The 16,514-nt window shown below is 43.3% G+C and overlaps 1 protein-coding gene and 9 non-coding genes across 10 annotated transcripts in view; all 10 read left to right on the top strand.

Moving 5' to 3' along the window:
* Positions 1–16,514, top strand: part of raraa (retinoic acid receptor, alpha a) — a 348,397-nt gene that overhangs the window by 59,744 nt on the left and 272,139 nt on the right. The window lies entirely within an intron of this gene.
* Positions 1,402–1,483, top strand: trnal-aag (transfer RNA leucine (anticodon AAG)). Its single transcript has one exon. It is a non-coding gene; the product is annotated as a tRNA-Leu (tRNA).
* Positions 2,783–2,864, top strand: trnal-aag (transfer RNA leucine (anticodon AAG)). The gene has a single exon. It is a non-coding gene; the product is annotated as a tRNA-Leu (tRNA).
* Positions 3,020–3,101, top strand: trnal-uag (transfer RNA leucine (anticodon UAG)). The gene has a single exon. It is a non-coding gene; the product is annotated as a tRNA-Leu (tRNA).
* trnal-aag (transfer RNA leucine (anticodon AAG)) lies at positions 4,448–4,529 on the top strand. The gene has a single exon. It is a non-coding gene; the product is annotated as a tRNA-Leu (tRNA).
* Positions 4,685–4,766, top strand: trnal-uag (transfer RNA leucine (anticodon UAG)). Its single transcript has one exon. It is a non-coding gene; the product is annotated as a tRNA-Leu (tRNA).
* trnal-aag (transfer RNA leucine (anticodon AAG)) lies at positions 5,456–5,537 on the top strand. Its single transcript has one exon. It is a non-coding gene; the product is annotated as a tRNA-Leu (tRNA).
* trnal-uag (transfer RNA leucine (anticodon UAG)) lies at positions 5,693–5,774 on the top strand. Its single transcript has one exon. It is a non-coding gene; the product is annotated as a tRNA-Leu (tRNA).
* On the top strand, positions 7,359–7,440 carry trnal-uag (transfer RNA leucine (anticodon UAG)). The gene has a single exon. It is a non-coding gene; the product is annotated as a tRNA-Leu (tRNA).
* trnal-uag (transfer RNA leucine (anticodon UAG)) lies at positions 8,272–8,354 on the top strand. The gene has a single exon. It is a non-coding gene; the product is annotated as a tRNA-Leu (tRNA).

Below are 16,514 nucleotides of genomic sequence, written 5' to 3'. Positions count from 1 at the left end.
ATTCAAACGTAGCCTCCTTAGCCAAAGTTGAAGGGCTTCACAAGGAAGCTCGGCATGCTCTCTGCTGTTCTGCTTTTGTAAAATTGGGCAGAAAAGGGCCCACGGTATTGAGTTTATAGGGGTAGTGTGGCCGAGGGGTCTAAGCCGCTGGATTTAGGCTCCAGTCTCTTCGGGGGCGTGTGTTCGAATCCCACCGCTGCCAGACGTGGTTTTAAACAGTGCCAAACTGCTTGAGTGTGCCAGGCAGTCATTTTAGGATGCTTGAGAATGACCTCTCTGCTTGAGCAAAAAGACTTGCAAAGTGATACTGCATGCTCCCGGTCACATCCAAACGTAGCCTCCTTAGCCAAAGTTGAAGGGCTTCACAAGGAAGCTCGGCATGCTCTCTGCTGTTGGGCAAACAACACATGCCCAAGCTCAAATCTGCTCAGTACACAATTAGATTGACAAAGTCTTTACTGGAAGTCTCTCTCAGCCATTGCTCCTTTTAGCAAGAGCACCCTGTTGAAACCTCAACAGCAATGATTCACAATTAGAGTAGTAATACTTAATAACTGGATTGGAATATAATAACAACAACAATGTGGAGTCTGCTGTGATGGAATAAGCAACTTTCACTCTTTTGTGGGATACAAGTTACTTTTTTTTTCAATTCAATTCACCTTTATTTGTATAGCGCTTATACAATGTAGATTGTGTCAAAGCAGCTTCACATAAAAGGTCACAGTAAATAGGAACAGTGTAGTTCAGTTTGTAGTGTTTAAGTTCAGTTCAGTTTAGCTCAGTTCAGTGTGGTTTAATAATCACTACTGAGAGTCCAAATACTGAAGAGCAAATCCAACGATGCGCAGCTCTGTAGATCCCGAAACATGCAGGCCAGTGGCGACAGCGGAGAGGGAAAAAAAACTTCACTAAAGGCGGAAGTGAAGAAAAAAAACCTTGAGAGAAATCAGGCTCAGTTGGGCACGACCATTTTAATTTCTCCGCTGGCCAAACTTTTGTGCAGAGCTGTAGTCTCAGTGGAGGAGGCTGGAAGCTGGCCTCAGCGAAGAATCGTCTGTCTCTGGAGCGTCACAGGAATCAGTCTCATGTTCTCCACTCCTCCATGACCATCACAGTAGCTGCTCAGGATTACCTAGTTACCTAGTAATACGTTGTTTAAATGCATCGCAGCTTGCTGCCATTTGAAGTAGACATCAAATGCCTTGAGGTGTGCTCAAATAGAGATGGAACTGTGGTTGACAGGAAGGTGGGAGTGCTTCCTAAGCTGGTATTAAGGAGCTCTCTTTCTTTGTTGAGGAGCTCCAGCAAGGCACGGCCAAATTGAATTGATTTCCCAGCGCTGTTGCGCTACATGAAACAAGTTAGTGAGAAAAGTGCTCAGGGAATGCATGTTGGTAAGGTAGCGTGGCCGAGCGGTCTAAGGCGATGGATTAAGGCTCCAGTCTCTTCGGGGGCGTGGGTTCGAATCCCACCGCTGCCAGGTAGTCCTTTTAGGATGCTTGACAATGATCTCTCTTCTTGAGCAAAAAGACTTGCAAAGTGATACTGCATGCTCCCGGTCACATCCAAACGTAGCCTCCTTGGCCAAAGTTGAAGGGCTTCAGAAGGAAGCTTGGCGTGCTCTCTGCTGTTCTGCTTTTGTAAAATTGGGCAGAAAAGGGCCCACGGTATTGAGTTTAAAGGGGTAGTGTGGCTGAGGCGTCTAAGGTGCTGAATTTAGGCTCCAGTCTCTTCGGGGGCGTGGGTTCGAATCCCACCGCTGCCAGACATGGTTTTAAACAGTGACAAACTGCTTGAGTGTGCCAGGCAGTCCTTTTAGGATTCTTGAGAATGACCTCTCTGCTTGAGCAAAAAGACTTGCAAAGTTATACTGCATGCTCCCGCTCACATCCAAACGTAGCCTCCTTGGCCAAAGTTGAAAGGCTTCACAAGGAAGCTTGGCGTGCTCTCTGCTGTTCTGCTTTTGTAAAATTGGGCAGAAAAGGGCACACGGTATTGAGTTTAAAGGGGTAGTGTGGCTGAGGCGTCTAAGGTGCTGAATTTAGGCTCCAGTCTCTTCGGGGGCGTGGGTTCAAATCCCACCTCTGCCAGACGTGGTTTTAAACAGTGCCGAACTGCTTGAGTGTGCCAGGCAGTCCTTTTAGGATGCTTGAGAATGACCTCTCTGCTTGAGCAAAAAGACTTGCAAAGTGATACTGCATGCTCCCGGTCACATTCAAACGTAGCCTCCTTAGCCAAAGTTGAAGGGCTTCACAAGGAAGCTCGGCATGCTCTCTGCTGTTGGGCAAACAACACATGCCCAAGCTTAAATCTGCTCAGTACACAATTAGATTGACAAAGTCTTTACTGGAAGTCTCTCTCAGCCATTGCTCCTTTTAGCAAGAGCACCCTGTTGAAACCTCAACAGCAATGATTCACAATTAGAGTAGTAATACTTAATAACTGGATTGGAATATAATAACAACAACAATGTGGAGTCTGCTGTGATGGAATAAGCAACTTTCACTCTTTTGTGGGATACAAGTTACCTAGTAATACGTTGTTTAAATGCATCGCAGCTTGCTGCCATTTGAAGTAGACATTAAATGCCTTGAGGTGTGCTCAAATAGAGACGGAACTGTGGTTGACAGGAAGGTGGGAGTGCTTCCTAAGCTGGTATTAAGGAGCTCTCTTTCTTTGTTGAGGAGCTCCAGCAAGGCACGGCCAAATTGAATTGATTTCCCAGCGCTGTTGCGCTACATGTTAGTGAGAAAAGTGCTCAGGGAATGCATGTTGGTAAGGTAGTGTGGCCGAGCGGTCTAAGGCGCTGGATTAAGGCTCCAGTCTCTTCGGGGGCGTGGGTTCGAATCCCACCGCTGCCAGGTAGTCCTTTTAGGATGCTTGACAATGATCTCTCTTCTTGAGCAAAAAGACTTGCCCAAAGTTGAAGGGCTTCAGAAGGAAGCTTGGCGTGCTCTCTGCTGTTCTGCTTTTGTAAAATTGGGCAGAAAAGGGCCCACGGTTTTGAGTTTTAAGAGGTAGTGTGGCCGAGGGGTCTAAGGCGCTGGATTTAGGCTCCAGTCTCTTCGGGGGCGTGGGTTCGAATCCCACCGCTGCCAGACGTGGTTTTAAACAGTGCCAAACTGCTTGAGTGTGCCAGGCAGTCCTTTTAGGATGCTTGAGAATGACCTCTCTGCTTGAGCAAAAAGACTTGCAAAGTTATACTGCATGCTCCCGGTCACATTCAAACGTAGCCTCCTTGGCCAAAGTTGAAGGGCTTCACAAGGAAGCTTGGCGTGCTCTCTGCTGTTCTGCTTTTGTAAAATTGGGCAGAAAAGGGCCCACGGTATTGAGGTTAAAGGGGTAGTGTGGCTGAGGCGTCTAAGGTGCTGAATTTAGGCTCCAGTCTCTTCGGGGTCGTGGGTTCAAATCCCACCTCTGCCAGACGTGGTTTTAAACAGTGCCGAACTGCTTGAGTGTGCCAGGCAGTCCTTTTAGGATGCTTGAGAATGACCTCTCTGCTTGAGCAAAAAGACTTGCTAAGTGATACTGCATGCTCCCGCTCACATCCAAACGTAGCCTCTTTGGCCAAAGTTGAAAGGCTTCACAAGGAAGCTTGGCGTGCTCTCTGCTGTTCTGCTTTTGTAAAATTGGGCAGAAAAGGGCACACGGTATTGAGTTTAAAGGGGTAGTGTGGCTGAGGCGTCTAAGGTGCTGAATTTAGGCTCCAGTCTCTTCGGGGGCGTGGGTTCAAATCCCACCTCTGCCAGACGTGGTTTTAAACAGTGCCGAACTGCTTGAGTGTGCCAGGCAGTCCTTTTAGGATGCTTGAGAATGACCTCTCTGCTTGAGCAAAAAGACTTGCAAAGTGATACTGCATGCTCCCGGTCACATTCAAACGTAGCCTCCTTAGCCAAAGTTGAAGGGCTTCACAAGGAAGCTTGGCATGCTCTCTGCTGTTGGGCAAACAACACATGCCCAAGCTCAAATCTGCTCAGTACACAATTAGATTGACAAAGTCTTTACTGGAAGTCTCTCTCAGCCATTGCTCCTTTTAGCAAGAGCACTCTGTTGAAACCTCAACAGCAATGATTCACAATTAGAGTAGTAATACTTAATAACTGGATTGGAATATAATAACAACAACAATGTGGAGTCTGCTGTGATGGAATAAGCAACTTTCACTCTTTTGTAGGATACAAGTTACCTAGTAATACGTTGTTTAAATGCATCGCAGCTTGCTGCCATTTGAAGTAGACATCAAATGCCTTGAGGTGTGCTCAAATAGAGACGGAACTGTGGTTGACAGGAAGGTGGGAGTGCTTCCTAAGCTGGTATTAAGGAGCTCTCTTTCTTTGTTGAGGAGCTCCAGCAAGGCACGGCCAAATTGAATTGATTTCCCAGCGCTGTTGCGCTACATAAAACAAGTTAGTGAGAAAAGTGCTCAGGGAATGCATGTTGGTAAGGTAGCGTGGCCGAGCGGTCTAAGGCGCTGGATTAAGGCTCCAGTCTCTTCGGGGGCGTGGGTTCGAATCCCACCGCTGCCAGGTAGTCCTTTTAGGATGCTTGACAATGATCTCTCTTCTTGAGCAAAAAGACTTGCCCAAAGATGAAGGGCTTCAGAATGAAGCTTGGCGTGCTCTCTGCTGTTCTGCTTTTGTAAAATTGGGCAGAAAAGGGCCCACGGTTTTGAGTTTTAAGAGGTAGTGTGGCCGAGGGGTCTAAGGCGCTGGATTTAGGCTCCAGTCTCTTCGGGGGCGTGGGTTCGAATCCCACCGCTGCCAGACGTGGTTTTAAACAGTGCCGAACTGCTTGAGTGTGCCAGGCAGTCCTTTTAGGATGCTTGAGAATGACCTCTCTGCTTGAGCAAAAAGACTTGCAAAGTGATACTGCATGCTCCCGGTCACATTCAAACGTAGCCTCCTTAGCCAAAGTTGAAGGGCTTCACAAGGAAGCTCGGCATGCTCTCTGCTGTTGGGCAAACAACACATGCCCAAGCTTAAATCTGCTCAGTACACAATTAGATTGACAAAGTCTTTACTGGAAGTCTCTCTCAGCCGTTGCTCCTTTTAGCAAGAGCACCCTGTTGAAACCTCAACAGCAATGATTCACAATTAGAGTAGTAATACTTAATAACTGGATTGGAATATAATAACAACAACAATGTGGAGTCTGCTGTGATGGAATAAGCAACTTTCACTTTTTTGTGGGATACAAGTTACCTAGTAATACGTTGTTTAAATGCATCGCAGCTTGCTGCCATTTGAAGTAGACATTAAATGCCTTGAGGTGTGCTCAAATAGAGACGGAACTGTGGTTGACAGGAAGGTGGGAGTGCTTCCTAAGCTGGTATTAAGGAGCTCTCTTTCTTTGTTGAGGAGCTCCAGCAAGGCACGGCCAAATTGAATTGATTTCCCAGCGCTGTTGCGCTACATGTTAGTGAAAAAAGTGCTCAGGGAATGCATGTTGGTAAGGTAGTGTGGCCGAGCGGTCTAAGGCGCTGGATTAAGGCTCCAGTCTCTTCGGGGGCGTGGGTTCGAATCCCACCGCTGCCAGGTAGTCCTTTTAGGATGCTTGACAATGATCTCTCTTCTTGAGCAAAAAGACTTGCCCAAAGTTGAAGGGCTTCAGAAGGAAGCTTGGCGTGCTCTCTGCTGTTCTGCTTTTGTAAAATTGGGCAGAAAAGGGCCCACGGTTTTGAGTTTTAAGAGGTAGTGTGGCCGAGGGGTCTAAGGCGCTGGATTTAGGCTCCAGTCTCTTCGGGGGCGTGGGTTCGAATCCCACCGCTGCCAGACGTGGTTTTAAACAGTGCCAAACTGCTTGAGTGTGCCAGGCAGTCCTTTTAGGATGCTTGAGAATGACCTCTCTGCTTGAGCAAAAAGACTTGCAAAGTTATACTGCATGCTCCCGGTCACATTCAAACGTAGCCTCCTTGGCCAAAGTTGAAGGGCTTCACAAGGAAGCTTGGCGTGCTCTCTGCTGTTCTGCTTTTGTAAAATTGGGCAGAAAAGGGCCCACGGTATTGAGGTTAAAGGGGTAGTGTGGCTGAGGCGTCTAAGGTGCTGAATTTAGGCTCCAGTCTCTTCGGGGTCGTGGGTTCAAATCCCACCTCTGCCAGACGTGGTTTTAAACAGTGCCGAACTGCTTGAGTGTGCCAGGCAGTCCTTTTAGGATGCTTGAGAATGACCTCTCTGCTTGAGCAAAAAGACTTGCTAAGTGATACTGCATGCTCCCGCTCACATCAAACGTAGCCTCTTTGGCCAAAGTTGAAAGGCTTCACAAGGAAGCTTGGCGTGCTCTCTGCTGTTCTGCTTTTGTAAAATTGGGCAGAAAAAGGGCACACGGTATTGAGTTTAAAGGGGTAGTGTGGCTGAGGCGTCTAAGGTGCTGAATTTAGGCTCCAGTCTCTTCGGGGGCTGTGGGTTCAAATCCCACCTCTGCCAGACGTGGTTTTAAACAGTGCCGAACTGCTTGAGTGTGCCAGGCAGTCCTTTAGGATGCTTGAGAATGACCTCTCTGCTTGAGCAAAAAGACTTGCAAAGTGATACTGCATGCTCCCGGTCACATTCAAACGTAGCCTCCTTAGCCAAAGTTGAAGGGCTTCACAAGGAAGCTTGGCATGCTCTCTGCTGTTGGGCAAACAACACATGCCCAAGCTCAAATCTGCTCAGTACACAATTAGATTGACAAAGTCTTTACTGGAAGTCTCTCTCAGCCATTGCTCCTTTTAGCAAGAGCACCCTGTTGAAACCTCAACAGCAATGATTCACAATTAGAGTAGTAATACTTAATAACTGGATTGAATATAATAACAACAACAATGTGGAGTCTGCTGTGATGGAATAAGCCAACTTTCACATCTTTTGTAGGATACAAGTTACATAGTAATACGTTGTTTAAATGCATCGCAGCTTGCTGCCATTTGAAGTAGACATCAAATGCCTTGAGGTGTGCTCAAATAGAGACGGAACTGTGGTTGACAGGAAGGTGGGAGTGCTTCCTAAGCTGGTATTAAGGAGCTCTCTTTCTTTGTTGAGGAGCTCCAGCAAGGCACGGCCAAATTGAATTGATTTCCCAGCGCTGTTGCGCTACATAAAACAAGTTAGTGAGAAAAGTGCTCAGGGAATGCATGTTGGTAAGGTAGCGTGGCCGAGCGGTCTAAGGCGCTGGTTAAGGCTCCAGTCCTCTTCGGGGGCGTGGGTTCGAATCCCACCGCTGCCAGGTAGTCCTTTTAGGATGCTTGACAATGATCTCTCTTCTTGAGCAAAAAGACTTGCCCAAAGTTGAAAGGCTTCACAAGGAAGCTTGGCGTGCTCTCTGCTGTTCTGCTTTTGTAAAATTGGGCAGAAAAGGGCCCACGGTTTTGAGTTTATAGGGGTAGTGTGGCCGAGGGGTCTAAGGCGCTGGATTTAGGCTCCAGTCTCTTCGGGGGCGTGTGTTCGAATCCCACCGCTGCCAGACGTGGTTTTAAACAGTGCCAAACTGCTTGAGTGTGCCAGGCAGTCATTTTAGGATGCTTGAGAATGACCTCTCTGCTTGAGCAAAAAGACTTGCAAAGTGATACTGCATGCTCCCGGTCATATCCAAACGTAGCCTCCTTGGCCAAAGTTGAAGGGCTTCACAAGGAAGCTCGGCGTGCTCTCTGCTGTTGGGCAAACAACACATGCCCAAGCTCAAATCTGCTCAGTACACAATTAGATTGACAAAGTCTGTACTGGAAGTCTCTCTCAGCCATTGCTCCTTTTGGCAAGAGCACCCTTTTGAAACAGGAACAGCAATGATTCACAAATAAAGTAGTAATACTTAATAACTGGATTGGAATATAATAACAACAACAATGTGGAGTCTGCTGTGATGGAATAAGCAACTTTCACTCTTTTGTGGGATACCAGTTACATAGTAATACAGTGTTTAAATGCATCGCAGCTGGCTGCCATTTGGAGTAGACATCAAATGCCTTGAGGTGTGCTAAAATAGAGACGGAACTGTGGTTGACAGGAAGGTGGGAGTGCTTCCTAAGCTGGTATTAAGGAGCTCTCTTTCTTTGTTGAGGAGCTCCAGCAAGGCACGGCCAAATTGAATTGATTTCCCAGCGCTGTTGCGCTACATGAATGACCTCTCTGCTTGAGCAAAAAGACTTGCAAAGTGATACTGCATGCTCCCGGTCACATCCAAACGTAGCCTCCTTGGCCAAAGTTGAAGGGCTTAACAAGGAAGCTCGGCGTGCTCTCTGCTGTTCTGCTTTTGTAAAATTGGGCAGAAAAGGGCCTACGGTATAGAGTTTAAAGGGGTAGTGTGGCCGAGGGGTCTAAGGCGCTGGATTTAGGCTCCAGTCTCTTCGGGGGGCGTGTGTTTGAATCCCACCGCTGCCAGACGTGGTTTTAAATAGTGCCAAACTGCTTGAGTGTGCCAGGCAGTACTTTTAGGATGCTTGAAAATGACCTCTCTGCTTGAGCAAAAAGACTTGCAAAGTGATACTGCATGCTCCCGGTCACATCCAAACGTAGCCTCCTTGGCCAAAAATGAAGGGCTTCACGAGGAAGCTTGGCGTGCTCTCTGCTGTTCTGCTTTTGTAAAATTGGGCAGAAAAGGGCCCACGGTATTGAGCTTAGAGGGGTCTAAGGTGCTGGATTTAGGCTCCAGTCTCTTTGGGGGCATGGGTTCGAATACCACCGCTGCCAGATGTGGTTTTAAACAGTGCCAAACTGGTTGAGTGTGTGCGTGTTCTCTGTGAAAGTCGGAAATGTGAGAATACACTTAAGTTGGCCACTAGTCTGTACAATGTGTTCTTTGAAACTCACGGCAGACTTGTTGCTGTCATGGCAACACATGCCCAAGCTCAAATCTGCTCAGTACACAATTAGATTGCAGCATCTTAGCAAAGTTACCTGTTACCTGGTGCTCAAATAGAGACGGAACTATGGTTGACAGGAAGGTGGGAGTGCTTCCTAAGCTGGTATTAAGGAGCTCTCTTTCTTTGTTGAGGAGCTCCAGCAAGGCATGGCCAAATTGAATTGATTTCCCAGTGCTGTTGTGCTACATGACACAAGTTAGTTGGAAAAGTGCTCAGGGAAGGCACGTTGGTTAGGGTATTAGATTAGGTTTAGGGATGTAGAATTGAATGAATGCAGAATTTGTACTTTATTAGTACAATTAAACAGCCGATATATTAATAATAGGCAGATAATACGCCACAAGTTAATAGTGATAAATGCTACTTAAACTAGTTACCATGTTTTTATAGAGGTAAATGTTAAATTTATAATATTATAACAAAATATTTCTAAGTAAGGGAAAATATTTCAAAGGATCATATTCTGCTATAAAAATAAACACAGGATGCAAATTGAATAGATGAAGAAACACCCAATTATTCAGAAGAAATCGAGAAAGAAGAGCTGTAATGAAAGTAATAATAAATCTTTGGGAAATTCATTCCTTCATTTTCTTTTCAGCTTAGTCCCTTTATTAATCTGGGTTAGCCACAGCGGAATGAACTGCCAACTTAACCTGCAAATGTTTTTACACAAGGGGTGACGCAGTGGTGCAGTAGGTAGTGCTGTCGCCTAACAGCAAGAAGTTTGCTGATTCGAGCCTCGGCTGGGTCAGTTGGAGTTTCTGTGTGGAGTACATGCGGTACAGGTGAATTGGGTAGGCTAAATTGTCCATAGTGTTTATGGATGTTTCCCAGAGATGGGTTGCCGCTGGAAGGGCATCCGCTCCGTAACGGCCTACTCACATTATGTACTGTTGCCTTGAACTGGGCTAAAGCACGCTTGTCCCCCCTCCCATCTCCTCAACAGCCCGCACTCACATTACAATCGGGCCTGGGCACACTTGATCCGCTGTTCAGTAAGTGCTCTCGCTCAGCACAGTGGAGATTTCTTTAGTTAGATTGTTTTAGTGGTTTGATATGCAGTGACACGCACTAAAATATTTGACCCAACAGATCAGCCACTTTTGACGCTCATAAACAATCATAAAATCCTCTTGCTGCAGGAGTTAGGAGGTTTGCTGAAGGTACACTATGAACAGCAGCTACGCTAATTATTTTCTTTATTCTCCATTTCCACCTGGGGATACTCTTCCCGAGGCCCTCAGACTATGCAGAGTCACTGATTCGATCCAAGACGAACGACGAGATGATCTCAAGGTTTCCATATCCTGGACCAGGCCGTATCCTGAGCAGCTACTGTGGTGGTCATGGAAGAGTGGAGAACATGAGACTGATTCCTGTGACGCTCCAGAGACAGACGAGTCTTCGCTGAGGCCAGCTTTCAGCCTCCGCCACTGAGACTGCAGCTCTGCACAAGACGTTTGGCCAGCAGAGAAATTAAAATGATCGTGCCCAACTGAGCCTGGTTCTCTCAAGGTTTTTTTTCTTCACTTTCGCCATTTAGTGAAGGTTTTTTTCCCTCTCCAGTGTCGCCACTGGCTTGCATGGTTCGAGATCTATAGAGCTGCGCATTGTTGGATTTGCTCTTCAATATTTGGACTCTCAGTAGTGATTATTAAACCACACTGAACTGAGCTAAACTGAACTGAACTTAAACACTACAAACTGAACTACACTTTTCCAATTTACTATGACCTTTTATGTGAAGCTGCTTTGACACAATCTACATTGTATAAGCGCTATACAAATAAAGGTGAATTGAACTTCTCAAACAATCCGGGAAACGGGCCTGGGCATGGTTCGGATAGCATAGTGTGAGTAGGCCCTAAAACATATGCATAGGATAAGTTAGTGGTTAATTCTGCTGTGGCGACCCCAAATTAATAAAGGGACTAAGCTGAAAAGAAAATGAATGAATGAATGAATGAATGTTTTTACACAGGGGATGCTCTTCCAGCTGCAACCCATTACCCTTACACACTCATTCACACTCATACACTACGGACAATTTAGCCTACCCAATTCCCCTATACCACATGTCTTTGGGCTTGTGGGCAAAACCAGAGCAAACCCACACCAACACCAACACGAGGAGAACATGCAAACTCCACACAGAAACACCAACTGAGCCAGCCGAGGCTCGAACCCACTACCTACTGTGCCACCATGCAGCCCTGTTATAGAAATGATGAACGATAATATTGCACCACATACATGAAAATATCATTTCTAGAGTTCAGCATGCTGATAACAGAAACATGATTAAGAGATTATTTTCTGTGTATAAAACAGAATTCCCAGACTGGCAGCCTGTCCATGTGAGCAACAATTCGTTGCTCTTCACAATCATTGGTCTTTGTCCAAGTTTTTCTAGCTTGAGCAATTTGGCTCAGCAGAATTGATGAAAATTCCAGTGTCAGGATATGGAACACTGATAAAGACTTGCTTACAGAGACCCCTATCTTTAATTGCTGTCAAATATTGTGCTTCTTTGTGGCGTAAGGCAAAACTTCGCTGTTAAAAACAGACAAAAGTATGTTCTTTGAGCCCTAACATTGTAATTAGGAGGTGTGTAAAGCATTGCTTAATGCACCAGCTGACTATTTGCCATAGAGATAAATAGGAATGCTAATGGTTCTCTCCAGTTATTGTAGACATTGAATACTGGTTACTGGGTTGACAAGTTTGTGTAAACAATCTACAATTTTTAAACAGACTGCTGCCACAGACATGCACATCAAAATCAGACAGTTCATTAAAACCTCCTTGCTGTAAGTGATTGTTTTATATTCAAACTCATTCTGCAGCAATTTGACAATTAATAAGGTTTCCCTTATTCTAAAGTTTATCTAAGCTTGTATTAATCTTGTACCCTGTCTCCGTAGGGTGTTTTCACACCTCTAGTTCGAAAAATGTAAGGAAAGTTGATGAGTCCAGCTTTGTTTAGGTGGGAGTGGTGCAAGAAAGAAGGGTTTGCATGAAAAGGGGTGTTTCATTGCGTACACACGCTGATTTTCACAGCGGCAACACAAACACAGGGGCGATAAACAGTGACTACATTTACATGGACATCTGTAATCGAATTATTTGCCTTAATCTGAATAAGACAATTATATGATTAAGGTGTTTACATGAGTTGCTTTTTGAATGTTCCTTTCATGATTCCGTTTTACATCCTAAAGCCCAAAGATCGATTAACATCATCGCGTCACCACGCTATCCACATTTCCAACAGAGTTTTGTGTAATTTTGGGTGTTTCATTCTTAATTTATCAACTTTAACTGCATTTTGGCACTTTCACTTTTTTATTCAGGGATGTTTCATGCATGCCCCCCGTGACAAACAAGATATTGGATGCGAGAATGAATGGCTGGAAGAGTTGTTTAATGGAATTTAATGCTGCACACCATATGGGAGAAAATAAAAATTCTCAGCATTTCTCGGTAGATGCAGAGTCTCTAGTTGCAGAGAATAGTGTCAAATAGCCGTGTGTGTATGGACTATCCTGTCACAAAATGCGACAAAAATCATACGCGGTGAAAATCCTACACAACGGTAACAGTTTGATTAAGGTGTTTACATGGTTACACTCGGAGAGCAGCATTTACATTGGATCTATCAGTCCAAAATATTGTAGTGATATTAACATACTGTAAACTTAGTAACTAAATCATTTTGATTAAGGTACGTCTTTAAAAACTGAAAGAGTACTGCTGATGATACCAACGATAAAACAAATCTGTAGACAGGACAATCAACACGAACTGGAATCGCATCTTTTTTTAAAAGAAGATGAGGGGTAAATTCGGATTGCACCATTTCGGGATGCGAAAAGCTCTCGGGTAAAATTTTTTCTTTACAAACATATTTTTGTTGCGTGTTAGCAGACCACTGTAATCCACAAATGTGGGTCCTCATGACAGCTGTGCTCTCATAGCGGGAAAATTAAAACAAAACCTTCATTGTGGCACATTCATAAACGCAACACTGACGACCCATGTCTCCAAACAATTCTTCTTCTTCCACTTGTTTTAATTACAGTTGGCAAGACAACGTGTCTTCTCTCTGCCCTCTAATCACTGCATTAGGTAAAAAATTATAGCTGAAAACTTAAAGACGTCACGTTGTATGGGCCAGTATGGACAGCCAGTCTACACGCTGGAATTTATACAAGTATCTAATCATCGTGAAGCAGCTTTAAAATTTCTTTTCAAACTGGAAGGACGAATTAGCTTGAAATAACGCAAAAACTACCAATTTTAACTTTTTTGTGAAATATGTGTCCCAATATGACTGTTAACAACTCAAAAAATGTGTTTTGGTGTTTCGTGACCCTTTAAAGGTGGCATGCAACAGTAAGTGGTTAGCTTGATTTCATCACAAAAAGAAGAGCCGCTGGTGCGAGTCTTGTTGTCAGCTCATGTCTGGACCAAAAAGCTACACATGAACACACCAAACAGACGGCAGCTGACTGAAAAGAGAGCTTGCATTCTGTGTCTGCACGAGAGGATATGTCATTCTGCACCCATGCAGGGGAAATAGTCTGTTTTCTTATTCTTTTCAAATGAAGATTTTTCAGGACTACACTTCAAATGAAATGCTGATTTCCCTGATTACACCAGCTACAGCAGCAACGAGACTGGAAAACCAAGCAAGGAAAATCACAAATGTAAAAATTAAAAATCAGCATTAATACGAATTTGAACAACAAACAAGCATCAGATTTAAACATTCAGAATGACGATATCTTTAAATAAATGAACAACAAAAAAAAAAAAGCTAAATTTCGCTAACACGAAAATTTCTCTAATGATAGTCACTTAAACTACAGCAAAACTGCTGCAAAATATTTCATAATATATTTTAAATTCTGATAACCTTACTCAATGGCTTGACAGAATAGGCTAGTCTGTCAGAAAAGTCTAATCAAAGAGGAATTAGTTTTTCACAGCATGTGTGGTATAACTTTAATGTTGTTTTGTGGTTACATCCATGAATATGAGCACTGAGTAAATGCACAATAAAGTTTTTTGCCTTTTGCAACATGATACCAGATGTAACAGGGACCCCTGAGGAAAAGTTCAGCATTCGTCCAAATTTAGCAGTGGTTTTCTGTTCTGAAAACGTGAGACATAGCTTTTTGGTTGACGTTAGTAAAGAGCAGTGCATGAGACTTTTTATGTTGCTAGGCAACCGCCGTATCAACGTCTCAGTGCTGGAGCGCATGAGGTCAAAAACCAATTCGAAATAAATAGAATTGGGATTGGGCCTATATCATATCAGGCAAACCAAGCATATCTTATTAGGACCATGCACTTCCTGAGGTTGAAAGTGGACCTGTAAATCTGTAAAAAAAAAAATAATAATAAAAAAAATAAAAATTACACTTGGCTTAGCCACAAACCTTCTCTTTAGATATCAGAGAACATGTATATTGTATCAATGCATTCTATGGTACCTTTACACTCATGAATATCTACATAAGTCATGCTTTATAGGATAAGTGAATGAGAATCACAAACATCCGTGTTTTCCCATGTCTTCAGCCTTTCAGAATGGTCTTCTTCTCTGATCATGTGGGCTGTCAGATGTGATCTGTGGTCTGTTAAAGTCAGTGATGTGTGGGTTTGGCTTTGATTCAGTCCACAGTGTGAGTCCACCACCTAGTTCAGTGCTAGTGGGATCACCATGAACAAACACTATTCTGTCAGCCAGATATGTTTGTGTCAATTAGTGTTATTACATTGCTTAAGCACTTTTGTCCAGTCTTGTTTGCTGATTCATGGTGAAAAATGTTAGGGGAAATGCTAGGGTTTTTGCTTGTTTTAATGTTGTTTGCTGTTGCATACATTTGTCCATTTTTAAATGTGCTTAAACCTGTTCAAATATTAACCTGCAAAAAAAATTGAATAGTTGTAATAATGTAGTTGATGATTAGACATAGAACGACACGGTGGCTTAGTGGTTTGCACTGTTGCCTCACAACAAGAAGGTTGCTGGTTCCAGCCTCGGCTGGGTCAGTTGCCGTTTCCGTGTGGAGTTTGCATGTACTCCCTGTGTTCATGTGGGTGTCATTTGAGTGCTCCAGTTTCCCCCACAAGTCCAAAGACATGTGCTATAGGTGATTTGGGTAAGCTAAATTGTCTGTAGTGTTTTTGTGTGAATGAGAGTTTATGGGTATTTCCCAGTGATGGCAAGGGAAGGGGATGACGCAGCTGGAAGGGGATCCACTGCATAAGTTGGATAAGCTGGCGGTTCATTCTGCTGTGGCGACCACTGATTAACAAAAGGACTTAGCCAAAAAGAAAATGAATGAATGTTATCTGATTATCTAAGTTATAAATTCCTCAAGCTTTTAGTCAAGAAATACCAATTTTGTCCATATGTGATTTATATGTGATATATATATACAAATTCCAGTATGGAAAAAAAGGTAATGTGATTGTCTTGAGATCATGTGATGATGAAAATGTTCGTAAATGGACAAACCAGCACGCTGAGCTCATTGTAAACCATCTAAAATGTTGTTTTGGTCATTCTAAAACACCTTAGAGTTTATGTATTGGTGTTCTTATATTAATAATGACCTCAAGAGCATCTGTGCTCCGCGTCTGACACCTCCAAACACCAAGCCGCGTTCACTGCGTGTCAGGATTGCATTCTGAGGTGCAAGTCATTTATAAAATGAAGAAAAGATTGACGCAGCTTCTCCTACTGCAGCAAATTCAGTTTTAACTGTTGATATTTGGCACCAGTTAATCAGGAAGTGACGATTTTGTTCGCTTTGATTCGTTGGATGGAAACACTGCTTTATAGCAATAAAAATCCACCAAATCTCTGCCCACTGACCAAACAATGATCATCATAAGAAAGTGAAACAAAATAAAATATTTAACTTCTTTTAAATTGTTGATGATGTGACAAAGGTTTGTTCATTTGTTTCATAATAGGCAGTGATGTACTATAGAGTCAAACAAAGTGAAAGGTCTTGAAAATTGATAAAAATTGATGAAAATTGTAAAAATAAGTAAAGTTTTTTCCATATTTTTCAGTCTAAAAAAGTTTTCTGTATTTTTATTTTTATATGTTTTTGTTTTTAATTTCCCCCTTAATTTCTGCATTTTCTTCATTGCATTATGGGACCTTGATCTATCTTCCAACAACTTTTAAGCTTGAAAAGTTCAAAAAAGTGACTTTTATTACCATTTTATAATAATAATAATAATAATAATAATAATAATAATAATATATTTTATGTATAACATGCTTTTCTAAAACCCAAAGCGCTTACAAGAATCTAAAAACAACAAAGCACAGTAACACAATAAAAAATACAGTAAAAAAACACAGTAAGAATAAAAGATATCACAAATTAAAAAAGATGAAAAAGAAGTCCTAAAAAAGTCCTAAAAAGATGAGTTTTAAGTAGCTTCTTAAAACCGTCCAAAGAACCAGCATTCCTAATGTTAGTGGGAAGAGCATTCCACAGTTTGGGGGCACTGAAAGAGAACGCCCTACCTTCCATGGTGCTGAGTTTGCAGCGAGGCTGAAACAGCGTAGGACCAGAAGCAGAGTGTAGACAGTGAGAGAGAGAGGAAATGGATATCAGGTCACAAATGTAACCTGGAGCAGAAC

Source organism: Danio aesculapii, chromosome 12 (genome assembly GCF_903798145.1).
Source record: "Danio aesculapii chromosome 12, fDanAes4.1, whole genome shotgun sequence".
In the NCBI taxonomy this organism is placed as follows: Eukaryota; Metazoa; Chordata; class Actinopteri; order Cypriniformes; family Danionidae; genus Danio; species Danio aesculapii.
Note: the sequence above shows the minus strand (reverse complement) of the source record. Positions and strands in the feature narration are given on the sequence as shown.